The sequence below is a fragment of the Typopeltis vanoorti genome, chromosome 11 (genome assembly GCF_054136105.1).
Source record: "Typopeltis vanoorti isolate ZY-2024b chromosome 11, IOZ_Tvanoo_1.0, whole genome shotgun sequence".
Classification (NCBI taxonomy): domain Eukaryota; kingdom Metazoa; phylum Arthropoda; class Arachnida; order Uropygi; family Thelyphonidae; genus Typopeltis; species Typopeltis vanoorti.
In genome coordinates, this window is record NC_143559.1 from 28623657 (window position 1) to 28636477 (window position 12821).

Consider the following 12821-nt stretch of genomic DNA (forward strand, 5'->3'; position numbering starts at 1 on the left):
ATTGCCTACGGAGGCACTTTTTGAGGGATGGAAACCCTGAGTTTCTGAGAGAAAAAAAACCTCCATCACTGTATGAGACCAGCTAACTCAAAATTTTGAATGAAAATACCTGATAAAGGTTCATCTCATCATAGATGGGTCTTTCCACCAAAAAGCTCTTCTATACAACTGAGCTATGGAGGCTCCATTAATGATGGCTGATATGTTAACTATTTTCCTGAAGCCACTCCTTTAAGGAATCAAACAGCAGAAATTCCATCGAGATAACAGCACCAAGGCATGGTGCCCCTCAAACTCAAGAGAATTTGAGGGGCACCGTCATTCTTATCTTTATCTTTATTTATTCCAAATAATAAATAAATGGAACAGCTTAGTAGTTTGTGAAATTTTAACTGACCAAGATTCAAATTTCACTACTAAACGGTTCCTACAAATATGTAAACTTTTAAATATTGATAAAAATTTTACTACTCCATATCATCCTTCAAATAGAATATGTGAGAGATTAAATAGATGTAAAAAGGGATAATATCCAAAATAGTTAATGTTAAGTTAATAACTTAATCATTAATTAAGTTAATGATTGTCTCCCATATACCATCTTTATTTACAAGATGAACAAGTAATCTGCATTTGCACTGTTAGGATTTATTCCCATGTTTCCTTATGAATTACACACAGAAGTACCTGAAAGAGAAGTTGAAGATATTGATAGTTTTATAGAGAAAACTGCAGAAAATCTTCAGAGTACTTATAAGTCAGAGAATATAGTCAGTTAAATGCACTTTTTACATCAACAAATTCTGTGACAGGAATTTTAACATAGGAGATTTAGTTCTCTTTCATGAAAATATAAAAATGAACAATTTCAGAAAGAAGCCACCTAAATTGTTCAGGATAAGAGAAGTATTCTCTCCTTTAAACTTGAAAATTCAACAACTGACTAAATGTAAAGAAAAAGTACACTCTGATAGAATAAATAAGTATTGCATCATACCCAAAGATTTGATAATGCAAGGAGATAATTTAGCTTATTATTAAATAAGAATAAGAGGAAAACTGAAGTCATTAAAGAATACTTATCAAAATGAAAATACTACTTCAGGAATAAACTTGGATCAACCAATTTCTTCACTTCAACCCAAATATAATAATGTGACTGATTTGTGAGTTCATGTAAAATATGGAATCCTTGTGCTAAAGCTAAGTTAGTGAGTTTCGACAACCAACCTCTAAAACTTTTCTTTGACTTAAAGTCACAAAATAATAAATAAAAAAAAGGGACAATGGGATTATTGTTAGAACCCAGTCATAGGGTTACAAAATCCCTATGACTGGATTCTGCCAGGACTCTGTTTATTGTTTAGAATGTGCTAAGGCAGAGTTCTCTATAAGAGAGAGAGAGAGAGAAAGAATAAAAATGAAATGGAGAGAATAGAAAGGGACAGTAGGAAACACTAAGTGATAGGGTAGTACAGAGCTATATGCAACAGAAAAAGAAGAAAAAGGCAGAAGCATCTAGAATAGAAACGAAGATCAGGATAGAAGTGTAAGTAATTGTCCCTACATAGATAGAAAATCAGCAATGAAACAGTAATACGTGCCATAGACTGAGAAAACTCAACTGAAAATCAGTAATTGTTTCTTTTTCTTGAAGTTGTACCTCACATGAAGAGAACTTGAACCCCCCAGCCAGAGTTTCTTTACCATGTTTGTTTACATATCTGCAAATGTGTATAACTAAACTAACTTGGACTTTGGGCAAAGTAGAACTTTAAGTGCCTCTACTAGTGAGTTATGAAAGTAAGCTAAATAAAAAATTATGGTAAACTGTTTAAAAGAAATGTGCTAAGCACGAAGTTTGATTATTGTATTAAAACGTTGTCAAGATGAAAATGCTTGATATATATAGTTAGCCATAGCGCGCGCGCGCGCGTGTGTGTGTTTGTTTGTGAGAGAGAGAACATGAACTTTGTGTTCCTAATACTTGTCCCACTATTGTGGGATGTGCAACTTCCTATAAAGGATCATAAAAGATATTAAAAAAATAATGCTAAGTGTAAAATATTTCATATTTTTTGATACTAGGTTTTTTACATTTTAAGAAAAAAAAAAAGGAAATTATTAGTATAATGTTTTTTATAACTATCATATGGAGTATGTTATCTAAGAGTATACATACACATACTCTTATAAAACATACAAAGATAATTTTATGTAAATTGTTTTCAGTACAACAGGTTATAAAAGTTAATATAAAAGTTCATTGAACAAATAAGAGATATTTAATATTTTCAGAAGGGTAACAAATAATACCTCTCAATACCTAACAAAATTCTCCTTATGTTTAAAAATTTAACTGCAATTTCTCACTATTAAAAACTTACATTTCTAGTGGAAGGTATACCGAATAGAAATTGCCATGAATATAGTATAACTACAATCTGACATGTTTGTTAGATTAGAACATTTATTGTTATCAAAGAAAACTAAAAGGGATTTCCATTCTCTAGTTCAGGAACATGTAATTGAGGCTCCTCAATGGGTAATAAAATTCTTACTAGGAATTATCACTGGAGAACTGCAATTCTTGCTTGGGATAAACAATGATTTTACTTTCATGTGTGCTTACACGTTGCTTTGCAGAACTAGAGTGAAACATGTCTGTATGAAGTTGATTGATTTCTTAAACACACCAATCATGAAACAATAAATTAAAGATGCCAAGAAATTATATTCTTGGTTTCATCCTTTATCCAAGTGTAAGCAAACGAATTTTTGCGCATGAAGTAACTTCATAACAGGGCAGCTCGTATATAGAGGCTAATAACTTCACATCATTTGTCTTGGTATCCCATATGCAAAGCACATATCCTTACGGACATGCACACTATCTGAAATCTGAAAATGACTGACAGGGAAAGAAGGGTGTAAAACTGGTTTATAAAAACTGGCTACAATCAGCACAGACCATCTGTGATAAGTTCCAGAGCACCAATAACACCATGGTGAGCATTAATACGGTAAGAAAAGAACTCAATTTACCGGGTTTCCATGGAAGAGCAGCAACACACAAGCCGAACATCACAACAATGAACAAGGTGGCTTGTCTAGCCTGGTGCCAGAACGTGTGAATTGCATAATCAGTCTGATGGCAGGGTGCAGAGGCAGCCTTGTGTACACTTGTTATCCCCAGTGTGTTGTACTCACAGTAAAGTTTGGTAGTGGAGGCGTAATGGTGTGAAGTACATTCAGCTGCTGTGGAGTGGGACCACTGGTTGTTGTCTGTGGTTCCATGAAGGCAGCTCAGTACCTTGATATTCTGGATAATCAGGTGCTGCCTACACTGTGGAGTTTTTATGGAACGGACCTGTGTTACTATCAAGATGACAATGCCCTATGCCACAAAGCTGCAGCTATTATGGAAAGGTATAAAGAGATGGGTGTTAAACGACTGCCCTAGCCTGTGCAGAGTCCTGATCTCAACCCCATCAAACACCTGTGGAATGAATTGGAGCAACGATTGAGGTCCAGAGCAGCACGTCCTCAATCTGTTGCTGAACTCAAGTGCTGCTTTGATAGAGGAATGGAGACAAATTCCACCTGATGTCTGCTGCATATTGGTGGAAAGCCTCTCTTCAAAGGGTGCAGGAGATGATCAAAGCCAAGGTGGATATACCCGATATTAGGGTTTGCCTGCTGGTATCAATTGTAAATTGCTAAAGTGTCCAGACAGTTATTGGTGGATAGTGTATAATGCCATGCATTATGGAAAGCCACTATCCAGACTAGTTTAGACCTTTATTGAATGGGATACTAAGGCAACTAATGGGAAGTCATTAGCCTCAACATATGAGTTGCCCTGTCTTCATGCAGAAACTTTGTTTGCTTACACTTGGATAAAGGATGAAATCAACAATATAATTTCTTAGCATCTTTAATTTATAATATACCCAAGTGAAAAAACTTTCAACATCATGAAACAATAAACAGCAAGTGAATGAGAACAGCTGTTTTAAGTAAATAGAACATGTCTTATTTTTATTTTGTATAAAGTAAACATAAGATAGTTTAAAAATAAAAAAAAATCAATGAAAGCTTGATTCCGAGAGTTTATTAAATGGCTATGTTTAAGAGGTATTTTCTGAAAGAGAAAAAAAAAAAAATCACTGGAGTTTACTAGGAATTCAATGTCTGTGCCAGGTGAAATTACTTTTAGAAAAAGGAAAGACTGAGTAAATGTGCTACTCACACATACAGGGTGTTCGGGATAAATTTGACAGTTTCGTAAGGAAAAAGAAAATCTTCTTTGTATCTATTAAATTTAATGAATTGACAAAAAAACATTACAGGCAGAGTTAATTACAATACTATCAACAAGATTTACTCAAAATAACCACCATTAGCATCGATCACAGCTTCAATTCTGCTTCGGAACCTCGAACAAGCTGATGCTACAGTCTCCCTGGGAAGGGCCGCAAAAACTGTTTTAATTTTATCCATTAACTGGGCTTTTGTATTACTGGAAGTGCGATTGGTGTCTTTTTCAACTGCGCCCCATACAAAATAATCCATGGGGTTAAGGTCTGGGGAGTTTGGAGGCCAAACATTTGGACTGGTGAAGTCGTAGAAATTTTCAGACAACCATTTTTGACTTTTCCCAGAGGTGTGGCAAGGGGTCGAATCCTGCTGCCATACATACGGCCTACCATTGGCTACCCTTGTTATCCAGGGCTTGACTACAGTTAGCAACTCCACGAACAAAGCCCAAATTCCAATGCCAGGGTTCTTCAACACCTGTTCCTGCAGATTTGCGAGGAATTCTGCTGTACGAACGCAATCAGATCGTCTGCTAGGGATCTTTCTTCTTGCTACATCCCCGTAGTCACCATTGCAAGTCTCTAGTTCATGCCTGATTGTTTTTACTGTATTCAGGGAGCATTGGGCAGCAGTCGTAATATCCTTATTTTGATGGCGGGCACGAATCATCATGATACAAGTTATTCTCTTCCATGATTCAGGTGGGTTCCAGCTATCCATCCTTTCTGACATCTTGTATATGAATGAAGAAGGGTCCAAACTTTTAAATGAAGAGAAGTGTGTGTTAATACATGTAACTTATGGAAAAATATAATTAATTATAAATATGTCAAATTTATCCCGAACACCTAGCTGATAAAAAAAAAAAAAAAGTGAGCTTACAATAATTACTTAAGGGATCTTTGTAAGTTCACTTATTTTTACTTGCTATTATCAACATAAAGAATGATATTACCAATGTAAGCTCTGTAAAGTTTATATTAGCAATAATGACAGATGTACAGACCTCACCTGCAAAGATCAAAAATACAGTAATGCCATATGTCATTTTAAAAGAGTCCCCACCAATTGACTTAGGAAGTAGAAACATCAGCTCAAATATCAATGAAAATAGACACCTCTGGTATGAAACTGCAGGAGTAATCAGATATTATTCTAATGTTAAAAAATCAATTTGCCTTAATTTACCTAGATATGATTCAGCACATCAAATGCAGTACGACAGAGACAATGATTCTCTAGAAATAATACATTAGATTTACACAAAATTCTTGCACTGGAAACTGATAAAGGAGAAAGATTCTTTCCTTGCACTTAATTAAATGTTTGTCATCCTATCAGTAAAAACCTCACAGAATATGGATTTCATTAATAGACAACTAGTTCTCTCCCACATTTGTTTGACATGTGCATTGATAAATAATGACAACACTTTAACTGGTAAATGCAAGTTAGGACATGATAGCTGTCAATAGAAATTAATTGTTGTTAATGCACAAGAGCTGGTATTTTTAAGAAGGACATTACAATGTGTATGCTCCACTAAATAAAATAATTTACTTTTGAGTTTCAGTATTGCATTAAAGTCAGGGTGACATCAGAGAATAATACATGGATATTACAGACAAATGTATATAGACAATACAATAAGAGTACTTGATACAACTAAAAAATAAAGGCAGTCATGAAAATGTCTTTCCATTTGCTTCTATGAAGTAAAACAGTTTTACCAAGTAAATGCAATGAAAGATCAGTAAAAGCATCAGCAAACTCTGGGTAGTTGTAGAAGTGGAATCAGATGTAAATAATTGCATATGTCACTGTATGTTTGGTGATGATGGCATTATTATCTATACATTATGCATGTATTTATCCTAAGATAAATGACATTATTTGTGCAGATAATGCCATCTATGCAATCCTTTCTTAGGCAAATGGCTACAACCTCTGACATTTTCCCCAATGTAGACTTAAGATTACAGGAAATCCATAATAGTCCGACAAAAATTGATTCTCATCAAAGACCAGGTAGAAAACCTAGAATACCTCACTCACTTGCTCAATGTCTGCTACAAGTACTGTATTTTAATAATCAGAATCCTTAATTAGGTGGGTTTATCAAAACTAATAAAGATTCCCAAAGTATTGAAGGTTTCAGCAATCTGTTTCTGTTCTTGCTGTTGATTAGTAGGGTTGCTTCAAACTTTTCAACATCCACAGGTGATGTTTAGGTTCTTATAGTGAATTTTAAGCATAATGCCAAGAAGCAGAGTCAAAGCCACAGTTCAACAAATCTAGTTTGTTCACTGTAAATATATCCCAGATTTCTGCTCCATACATCTAACTACTGTCACCAGAGAAGTTTGCCCAAACCATAGCAATTTGGAAGTACAAGAAATTCTGAAGAAACAAGCTTTGTATAAAGGTTTTCTTGAATTGCAGAAGAAGTCTCAGCTGCACTTAGCATAATTTATTAGGTATATCAATGTGGTCCATGAGTTGCTCTTTTTTTTTTTTTTTTTTTTTAAGAACCTTGCACTTTTTCTTTGGAAATGCCTTTTATATATACAAATTGGATATAGTACCTTTCTCACATTGTGGCAGATCCACCACTTGTCAGAGTTAATACACTTTAATGATTAACTTAGAGAGCTGAAGCAGTACAGACATACTGCTTCAGCTCTGTTCATTTCTACAAGTACTTCCATGAATGCTGCTCCAGTAAAATGGTATCAAGCATTCTTCCACTTTCCGGGCCTATTAAAATATGAGTAGCTACTGCCAAACATCCTTTTCAGTCCAGCTGAAGATGCACAAACCTGGTTTTTCTCTTTCTTTCTTCCTTTTTTTATTCCATCTGCAAACTTCTGCCTCATAAGAAAAATGTCAATAGGTTTCTTCTTTCCTCATCCCCACTTGCACAAGACACACACAGAACTGATGTAGGGTTGCAGTTTTAATATTAATAAATGCAAGGTGTTACACTTTGGGTTACAGAGATATAAAGTTATATAATATATTGGTGGAGCTGTACTTCAGAAAGTGGTTGAGATTTGGGATCTTGGAGCAATATGTTCATTATAGTGAAAGTTGGCTATATTTAGAACCTTATTGTCTCACTGTATACATACTAAATTAAATTACAAATTATACAAATATCAGTACAATCTGCATATACATTTGCAATCAACTTCAATAAAAAATACAGGTTTCATTTTAATGTGCATATACCTGAGCATGAGATGAAAGCTCCATATTCATTTCTCATTATTGTTGACTGTTGGTAACTGACAGGGTCGTACTTACACTTTTCCTGATGTGGGGAGCCCCTCCCTCATTGTTTGGAGCCCTTAAATTGGTCCTAATTTTCCAGGGGGGGGGGGGCTACGGCTAGAGTTTCATGTGCCTGTGCATAAGTATGGCCTTGGCAACTGATAACAAGCAATCAAAATCAGTGATTAAAAAGAACAGTCATTTGGCAATACATTATTCATTCTATCCATTACAGAACAATTTTACAATAAATGTAAAAAATGCCAGTAAAACAATAAAGGACTATGATGCTTATTATGATTCAGAAGATTAGTGTGTTGAAATTATAAACAGGTCTTGATTTTATTTGATGAAGAATTATTCATGCAAGGAACAATCTTTCTGTGTAACATACTTGTAAATTACATAGCATTCAGCTTAGTTTCTTTATGTGATGTTTAAGAAAATGTATAAAAGACAAAAGTTTCCACTTTTAAACCAAGTCAATAAACTTAATTTATAAAAGCAAAGCATATGGTAAATACTTCAGATTGCTCAACATTTGCTTAAATATGTGGGCAATAAAATGAACATGCTATACATTTAAGTGACACTATAACTGCACTTCTCTGATATCAATTGCACATTTAAATAACACTGGTTGACAAGCTTAGGTATTGGACATTATTCATAACTATTTTAACATTATTACGTCATAAAAAATAACTAAATTATAAAAGAATGTTTATTAATGTTTAAAGGGTGTTTGCCATTTGGCCCCAAAGTTACAAAGTTCTTTTGTAACTTACCTTAATAGCCAACACCCAAAAATTCATTTTGCATTAGAAAAAGAATCTAATAACTGTTAACCTTTCCTTGACACGTTGTTATACACTCGCTTTCAGATGGTTTACTATCTTTTCCATTTATAGAAAGCACGTGCGCGTACACACACACACACACACACACACACACACACACACACACACACACACACACACACACACACACACACACACACACACATCTACATTATTATTATTAACATTTGACCTCCATGGAGTCAGAGACTCATCGTGGGAGGTACTCACTATTGCATACAATGCTCATCCAACCGCATCTTAAACTGGTTCACTATGTCCACATCCACAATACACTCAGGCAATGCATTCCACTCACCAACCACTCTCCATGCAAAGAACCTGTTTCTCACTCCTTTGCTCACACCCTCCTTATACAGTTTCCAGCAATGGCGTTACTCCCCTCAACCATTCTATGAAAAATCTCTTCCATGTCTACCTGATAACAACCCTGACCAGCTTATATGTCTCAATCATATCACCCCCTTCCTATTATTCAGAAGGCTCTGCAACTTACATTCTCTCAATCTGTACTCATACTCCACATTCCAAAGGCCACTGCCTACCTTTGTAAATCTTCTCTGTACCCCTTTCCAACATATCCTCATCACTATGAAAACCTGGCAGCCAAATCTGTGCACAATAATCCATATGAGGCCTGATCAAGGCCTTATACAATGCAATCATAACCACTCTATTTCTGCATGTCAAGGTTCTCTGCATCATTGCCATCATTTAATGTGATGACAACTTGTGCAATGTGGCACCTGAATTTCAGGTCCTTGTCAACCATCACTGCTAGATCTCTCATTTTCTCTACTTCTGTTCAAGTTTCCCTACCAAGTGTATACTTTGCATCCCATCGTTGCTTACCAAATCTCAAAACCTTACACCTAGCAACATTGAACTGACACTTCCACTTACCTGCCCATTCATGCAATCTATTCAAGTCCTCTTGAACAGCATTAACATCAGCCTGACTGTGCACTGCTCTCCCCAGTTTTGCATCATCTGCAAACAGCTGGATATCACTAGTTAAACCCAACCGATATCATTAACATACAAATTGAACAACAATGGCCCCAAAACTGACTGCTGCAGCACACCACTGGTGACCTTTCTCTTTCGAGATACTGCACCCCCATTAACAATTTTCTGATACCTATCCGACAGCCAGTCACTGATCCAACACAGAAGTCTGTTATCCAATCCCATCTGTTTCAATTTATTTAAGAGCTTGTCATGTGGCAGTCTATCAAAAGTATTTGCAAAATCCAAGTACACCACTGTATATGCATCTATTCTGTCCAAGGTATTTGTCACCTTGTTATAGTACATAAATTAGTGAAACATGATATTCTCTTAACAAACCCATGCTGATAACCACAGAGAATACTGCTGTTATCAACCCATTTCTGTATCCTACTTCTCACCAATCTTTCCAGGACCTTCACCACAACTCCAGATATACAGACCGGCCTATAATTTGAAGCTACAGCCTTATCACCGCCTTAATGCAGTGAAACAATTTTACCCTCCTTCCACTCTCTTGGAACCTCTGCTGTTGCAAAACTCTTATTAAACAGGCATGCCAATGCTACTGCCAGTTCTCTGAAACATTCCCTTAAGATGCGTGGTGATATGTCATCAAATCCTATCGCCTTATTAACATCAAGGTTATTAAATTTTCTCAAATACCTCCTGCTCGCTCACAATTAAGCTCTATCCTCTCCTGAGTCCTCTACACTTAAGTTCCTCATTATTCCACCCTGATCAGGATGAAACACCCTTATAAATTGATCACTGAACACCTCAACAATGTCTTCTTCAGAAGTTACCATTCTACCACTTTCATCCCTTAACTTCATCTTTTCATGATCATTCTTCCTTCTACTTGCCACATATCTAAAAAACTCTCGAGGGTTTTTCTTAGCCTGATTTGCCAATTTCTGCTCATACTCTACTTTTTCTTTTAAGGTTACACGGTGATCAGCATTCATATTTATGAATTTAGGGACACAAAGCACACGTGTTGAAATGATTATTTTACTTATTATTAATAAAATAACACTTGACGTTTCGACCCCTGTATTGAGGTCATCATCAGAAAGATAGATGTGTATAGCAAATGAAGATACATGTTCTTGCACTCTATAAAGGTAAATTAAATCTATGCTGTTAATTGATCTATTTTTCTTAGCCTGACCTCTAGTGATAAAAAAATAAAAATAATAAAAAAATATATACTAAAAATATACAAAAAAATAATAAATAAATAAAATTAATAAATAAAATAAATAAAAACTACAATAAACTCTGCTAAAGTCCTCCTGTACTAAGATTACTAAGATTCTTCTGGATTTGTACAGTTCAAGTTGCTATTGAATGTTAAGGGGAAAAAAAAAAAAAACACTTCACCAAGTCTTCTTGTATCGAGATTTTTCTTTGGCTTGTTCTAGTTGCTTTAAAAGTTGCAAATGGGTCCTTCACATCCTTGGAATGGTTAGACCAGCATTTTTGTTCAGATTTGGATTATGTTTGAGCATTTCACATGCTTCTTTGAATTTCCTCTCGAACCAGGTTTTAATGCAGTGTAGGGACTTGGTACCTTTCAAATCAATTCTGTGGTATGTTTGGCGTGCGTGGTCAGAAAGGCCGGTTTTTCCAAAATGAAGATATTTTATGTGACGTTTGTGTTCATTCTTTCTGACTGGGATGGTTCGCCATGTTTCCCCTATGTATGGTATGTTACATGTGCACTCTATTTTGTAAACCCCTGGGTGGGCTAGGTGTGGCATGGGGTCCTTGGAAGAACCGAGTAGGTGTCTTAATTTTGTTGGGGGTTTAAAGGTGGTTTTGATGTTGTATTTGTGTAGTGTTCTGTCTATTTTTTTGGAAATTCCTCTAACATAACGTATGGCAATAGCATTAAATCTTGAAATCTTTTTTGTTTTTAGTGGTGTCTCTGTGAAGGATCTTGTGAATAGTTTTTTTCCTATATCCATTTTTTATAAATGTATGGTTGATGATCTTGTATTCCGGGTTTAGCTTGTTCGTTTGAACAAATAGTTTGAGCTCTGTGTTTAAGGATGGTTATGACCACTAGTTTTTGTGTTGGGTGGTGATAAGAATTTTTGTGTATGTACTGGCCTGTGTGCATAGGTTTGCAGTAGACTGAGAAGGAGAGACAGCCTGAGGAAAGACATGTGACGAGTGTGTCTAGGAACGGAAGAAAGTTGTTGTTTTTTTCTATTTCAATGGTGAATTGGATGTGTTTGTTCAGGTGGCTAAGGAATGTATTTAGTGCTTCCTTAGCCACATGAACAAACAACACAAACTTTCTTTACGTGCTGCCTGAGATAGTTATCTCTCAAGAAATTCATTTTCCTTATTCCCAAATGCTATCTCTTCATTCCAATCTATACCACCATAATTAAAATCAACCATAATAATTACCCTTCCTTTGTTCACTAATCCAAGTTGTTTATACATTTCTTCATCACCACCTTCCCAGGCCTATAGCAACATCCAACTAAATATGTCGTCCTCTCAACCTCCATGTTACATCACTGCCTCATAACCATTGCCACTATTTCCCCCTTTCATGTCTACCTTATGTGGACTTAATTCTCCTGCTATCATCAGCAGCACTTCCCCTCCCTTCCTGCCCTTTCTATCCTCATGAAAAATACTATACCCTTCCATTTCTATTCCCGTTATGATATCATCTTCATTCAAACTGTGTTTCACTTATTGCAATGATTTGGGGGCGAATAAACTCAATCATTGAAACTATTTCATCCCTTTTATTTCTCATACTTCTGGCATTTGTAAAGCAACACAACAGTTCATTTTTAGGTCTATAGCCAGTCCTATCCAAGTCATATGTTGGTTGTGATTTCCCCACTACACCTGCCAAATCACCTTTATCACTGCTTACTACACATACCTGCTCAGTCTCCACTTCTCCATAAACAATCAACATCATCATCATTATTATTACATAACACCTCCAGAGAGTCCAAACACTCATCAAGGGAGGGCATGTACTCTACAACTCTGTCTCCACCACTCACTCAATCCATGAACTACAAAGAACTGCAACTACACCAACAGCATCTACCACCCACCATCACCTTCAGAAATAATCACAAACATCCATTCCCACTGCAGGATTCAAACCTGCAGCCTTTTAGCTGGAGAGCAGATACACTAACCACTCAGCTAACCAGGCCAGCATTAATCATTGAGCCTAAGAGTATGGAATTCTAAAATCACACACAGAACCAGGACTATTTGTTTTTATGATGCAGCCTTTGCCCAAAAATCAATTATATTTGTGATACTTTCTTGGCCAATAGCTACAACACCGAGAAAATATTACATGGC

At 35.8% G+C, this 12821-nt stretch overlaps 1 protein-coding gene across 6 annotated transcripts in view; it reads right to left on the reverse strand.

The window, feature by feature from the left end:
- LOC150101403 (actin-histidine N-methyltransferase-like) overlaps positions 1–12821 on the reverse strand; it is a 311777-nt gene that overhangs the window by 189157 nt on the left and 109799 nt on the right. The gene's annotated exons all lie outside the window — the stretch shown is intronic.